We start from the raw sequence: 6,000 nt of genomic DNA on the forward strand, positions 1-6,000 counted from the left end.
GAATGTGGAAGTTTGTGTGTGTGCGTGCGTGTGTGTGTGTGTGACTGAGAGAGAGCATAAACATCCCATAACCAACCACGCACTAACCTATGGACACAATTACCTCCATAATATTCATGAAACAAACCACGAATTGACACTATTAGTAGATTTAACAGATTAAATAAGATTAATCAGCAGTGATTAAGATAAACACTGACTGTTTTAAATCATTTATAAGGCAAAAACAGCCCCAGGCTCCCTCCAGCTTCTCAAATATCCTGAAAGATTCGCTGCTTTTTAGCGTTTAGTATCACTGCAAGTTGCATGGGATGCATCAGTCATGTGGCTGTATCTCTCCCAATGCAACGTCCGATACTTAAAATCACAGCGGGGCTGCAACCGATTGTTTCATTATCGATTAATCCGCAGAAGTTCCTTTGATTGTTCGGTTTATGAAATGTCAGATGCACATGAGGCCTAAAAAGTGCATCACTATTCCCTTAACAGTTTTCAGTTGACATTTATTTTGAAGGACAGAAACTTCACAATCAAACAAACCAAAGAAAATCAGCTGATCATCACAAATATGACGCACCGATGTAACACCTTCGCTCTAAGCTTTCCTCATTAAGAGCTGAACACCTCGGCGCATGGAGCTGTGAGTCACTCTTAAAGGGACAGTAGCTGATGAACGAATAGAACAGAACTGGAAACAATGGGAGAATGACTAATGAATGAATGAATAATCACTGTTGGCAAAATGATCATTACAAATAATCCTTTGTGGCTCCCTAAATAGAACATCTTCGATATCTGGGAAGATGTGATTGGCAGTTTAATTGATTTTGAAAAGAATCATTAGTTGCAGTCCTAGACAAACCAAGTCTGTATTAAAATAGAGCCTGTGTGTGTTTTGCACCTTTTCTCACAGTCCATGTTTCTTAGAGAAGAGGTCATTTAGAAGTGTGGTTTTCTATGCAAGAGAGAAGAAACGTGTATTATCCACCTTTTAATCATGGATGTACAGTTGCAGAACAAAGCTTTGCTGCTGATGTTAAACTAGCTTGAGGCCTGATATCTACTCTGCGTGTAAACTCATCCAAGATTCTCGAGGAGAATTAGCAAATTCACACTTCAGGAGGCCGAGCGAGGCTGCACAGTTTGCATCCTCTCCTTCCTGTGAGCAGTGTTAGATGTGGTTTTCCTTTTATAAAATTAAATCAGCGCTTGTCATCTTCCCTGAGCCGGAGCAGCCATTCTTGATACCAAAATGATGACCAAAAGATGCAGCCCTTTCCTGTCGTTAAATGTCTGTTAAAGGGGCACTGATATCAATCCATTCCACTCCTCTTTGTACACCGTTACTCTCCTCATCACAGACGCCACCCCTCCTCTTTCTCCTTCCTTTTCATCTACACATTACGGAGGAGGTTGTTTTATGTGTTTTAACATCCAGATACGTTGACTGATCTGCGTCTTGGTCTGCCGCCTCCAGGCTTGAATGGACTGTTTGTGGGCGGCCTGGTGGGCGACAGAGTCTGTGTCCGTTTTGGAAACTGCATTAATGCGAGCCACTGTTTTCTCTCAGGCCCCTCGCAGATGTGCGTCTTTTCACAGGTGCTTGTTGTTCCCAAGCTTCGTGTGTGTACAACTTTGTAGATTTATGTGTGCGTAGTGCGATATTAATCTGGGTTTTATCCATTTCGCACATAGGTGTAGTAGGACAGTGAGTGCCTGGCAACAATATCCCATTGGAACACATTGGGAGTGTCCTGATGTAATGGAGGACTGACTGTGTTGTTGTGGAGGTTTGGTGCAGACAGATGTAGGCTGACTCACAGAAACACCCTGTTTCAATGTGTCATGTCTGGCTACTGCTGGATCTGCTGAATAAGAGGTAGAATTAGAGCTACAATTAAAGGACTAATTGATTATTTGATATAGGGTGTTTGGATGGACGTAATCACTGTTTTATAATCTTTTAACGAGCCAATAATCTGCAAAGAACTACAAGTACCAGCGTCAGATGTCCGTCTGGCTTGGACGAGCGATCCATCTTCCGCTGCTCCTCCTGAGGTTTCCTCCCTTGTTCTTTGGCTTGACATGGCTTAACTAGACTCACCTTGCAGCAGGTTGGAGCAGGTTTTTGATTAAGTAGAAGTCGAGGATGTTATTGTTACACTGAGTTCGATTTGTAGTTCTGCGGGCCTGCGTGACTGTCAGGAAACCATGAAAATAAAAAGGGGGCACTCCACCCATGTAACACAGGACGTTCAGTTTACTCATCATGAGGATTACTCAGGGACTACTTTTTGTCTTCTGTCTTTGTCTTTTGTCTGGAAATGTCTGGAGGAGTTAACTCCTGTAGGCAGCAAAAAAAAAAAGGAACAGGAAGCATGTGTTACAAAGAGTTTAAAGTACTGGGCGTTTACCAGCTGAGTAGCATTATAAAAACATGTAACTGAAAGTGCTTTATAAATATATCCGTAATTACTTTATGCAGGTTTTGGCAGCACTTTTGTTGTGTTCCTGCACTATAGGACAGATCTGCTTTTAAATTATAAGTTATTTTTATTTGATTAATTTTATTGTAAGGTAGAGATAGACCGATATGGTTTTTTCAGGGCCGATACCGATTATTAGTAGTAAAGGAGGCCGATAACCGATATTTGAAGCCGATATTCATTTGCAGTAAAAGTGAAAATATTGGCGTCAAATAATGGCGTTTTGAATAATACAAACTCCAACACTTAACTTTGTTTAAATGCCTTTAATCATATGCATCAGAGCCAAAATAACCCAGTTTTAAATTGATCTCTTATCGGCCGTCGAATTAAAAAAAGGCAGATGCCGATATACGTCAAAATGCCGAATATCGGCGCCAATATTCGGCACGGCCGATAATCGGTTTATCCCTATTGTAAGGACATGAATGTTACTATTGCTGTTGTGCCAGAGTTAAAGGGATAGTTCGGTTTGTTTGAAGTGGGGTTGTATGAGATACTTATCAGTAGTAACTGTACTACATACAGTGGATTCCGGTCAGCACGGCCCCTGTGTTGAGAAAGTGCCGGCACAGAAGCTCGGCTATATACCGCTGCAGATAGGGCCAATTTCACACGCAATTTATCCACTTATAAGGACGTCTCACCTAAAAGTCAGTAGTGGCGTTTCACTTTTCAGTAAGAATGCCTCTTTATTTGGCACTACTTTGTGTGGACCGCAACACATATGTGTTACTACGCCTGCAGCGCACGGTGTCGGATCAACTGTTTGTGTCCGCTGTTCGTAGAATAGACAACAAATAAAAGATAATACAATATTATGGAAACGACAAAGTGCCGTTCACGGTGGGGACCAGAGGACATTGTTTTCCTTCATGTGTGAAGTGTGGCTCCGGTTGTAAGTCTTGATTTTCCTCACTTTCCTTTTTAGACTGTTTGCCTTCATCTGAGCGTCAAATTTGTTTCTGTGTTTGTGTTTGTTTACTCGCAATGCTTGCAGAGACCGGAAGAGCAGCCGCTTAGCTCCGCCTACCCTCTCTGGCAGAACCAACCACTGCTGGGTGACTTTTCTATCTTTCTACCTTTTGATCACAGTTTGTAGTCCAAAGAGGAGAAATGGTAGAAAAACACAGTTACATAAATTGAAAAGATGAATCTGTGAATGAACCACCAGCACAGACATGCAAGGTAATCTTCAAAAGGAGCGCAGTCAATAAGCAGGGTTATATAATAGCAAAGCAACAGATGGGGAAACTGTGTTTGAACAGAAAATGGACGGATACACACCTCTTCGGTGAAGTCAGGACAACACCCTGATACTGTGTTTAACCCTGACACACACACACACACGCACACACGCCTGCATGTGTGTGTTTACCAAAGATAGACAGACAGAGATGCACTTAAAAAAAGACAGAATCCTGCAGCACAAAACTTTAACTCAGCCTCATTTTGGGATTACTTTTATGTGCAATTATGTGTTACATCACACCCACGCCCTCGCTGTGAGTCTGTGTCTGGATGTCCTAGTGCATGTGTTTTTGTTTGGGTGTGGTGTGTCTGTAATCAAGCCCGCATTAGACTGTGTACCAGGCTCCCCGACTGCTGCAGGACTTCTCACATTTAAGCTTTCTAATTGATTCAGAGTGTGATTTATGTAGCTCTGCACCCGCGTGTGCTTGCCTGCCTTCAGTTGTGCAACACACACAGTTGCGCACACTCTCTGGCGTGCATGCATGTACACAGTAGCTCCGAGTTACTCATCTCTGCAGCACAAGGCGCTTTTGTATTTATCGTCTTCAATGCACTTTTCGTGGCAGAGTCATTCACATTTCCCAGCAGCATATGTGTGTGCGTTTGTGTGTGTGTGTGTGTGTGTGTGTGTCCCTCTGTGTGTGGGTGGTCGTCTTGTATTCCATGTAACAGGGCCGGCTGCTAAAAATGAAGACGTGACAGGGAAAGTGTGAGCGTGATAGTGAGAAGTGGGTGTGTGTGTGTTAGGGGGGTGGTAGGGGACACACAGGGAGCTGCGTCTCAATAAGATGAGATTACAGGCTCTGCTGTTTACGGCCGGGTGCTATTGTTCAGACAAAATAGATTTTGTTTTTGTCTGGTTTTTGTGTGTTTTTTTGTGTTAACGCAGAGAAAGAGGTAAATTCAAAGAGGTAATTTAAAGGTAACAAGCAGCTCACCTGTTGTTTCTGTGTGTTGTGGTTTGTGGCAAACCATTAAGTGCACCTCCATTACAGGGGGAAGGGTGTATTAGGTTGACTGTACTTATCATTGGTGGTAGCCCAAAGCTGTCTTGAAGTAGTTGATGATTTATGTTGGAAAACTGCTCTCATTCTCATAACCTTTCCTTTATATTCATATAATACTAACCTATTCAGCACCATATAAGAAGTTAGTATAATTTGCCTCTCATTGAAGAATGAGTTTTCTTACTAAAACTTTTAAGTTTGCACAAGTCCATAGTTGTTGCATAGTTTAATTCACCAAAGTAATTGCTGAAATCTAGGAATGTAAGACGCAAAAGCAGGAAGATGATTATCATGTGTTTTATGGTGTTAAAAAATGTGCTATGGCACGACAAAACAAGATTATAAAACAGTGATTTAAGTGTTTTTTATTGCTGTTGGACGATGAGGAAATTGACCTTTGCTTTAAGATGGTTGAGTGGGAATAAATGTGTGAACTAGTTTGAAAATAAGACCAGTAAAGATCTGTGACAGCTGCCTTTTTGTGTTGTGTCTCACACTTCAAACGTTTGGAAACTTTAATGTCACATGGTGAGAGTTTCCAGAAATAAAGAAGCTGATGGGATGCTTGGATCTGGAAAGTGCACTCGCTCTAACATTTGGCCAGATAAGCGTAACCAACGACTGTATATAAAAATGGTAGTGATTGTATTTGTCATGTTTTCTCCTCCACTCTGCTAATCAGGAACAGATCAGCTGCAGGAGCTGTATTTGTCAACAGAGCTGTCAATCATCCTTTTTATAGCATCAAATGACTAATTAAAACCCTTGGACGTAAATCAGCATGATAAGAACTAACTATAATGACAGAAACCATGTTTGAGAAAAATGTATTTGATGTGTATTTTGATTTTATAGTTTGACTCATGTCCCATCTGTTAACATGGAGGAGGCGGGCTTTATGAGCTATACTGCAGCCAGTCAGCAGGGGGCGACAGAGAGGTTTTGGCTTCACTTCTAGCTGTCATGTCATCCATCTTTTTATACGGACTATGAGCGTAACCTAAACTTCACTTGACTGATATTGAAAGTGAATGCACTCAGAATGTCGGCATAAGGGCCTGTGTCCACTAAAAGTGTTTTTTGTCGCTTCTCCCCCATCGACTAATCAAAATCAAGAAGGGGCGGGACTTCTGATATTAACTTTGTCAACAACAATGGCGGAGGAGAAGCTAATCCTTTCCTTTTTGTCGTGCGTACAATTTCCAGGTGTAGAGCTGCTGCTAATGCCAGGATACGATTCCTTTCCATCGTTT

Source organism: Semicossyphus pulcher, unplaced genomic scaffold, assembly GCF_022749685.1.
Source record: "Semicossyphus pulcher isolate SPU_LCO1_2020_fin unplaced genomic scaffold, fSemPul1.0.p SCAF_14, whole genome shotgun sequence".
Classification (NCBI taxonomy): Eukaryota; Metazoa; Chordata; class Actinopteri; order Labriformes; family Labridae; genus Semicossyphus; species Semicossyphus pulcher.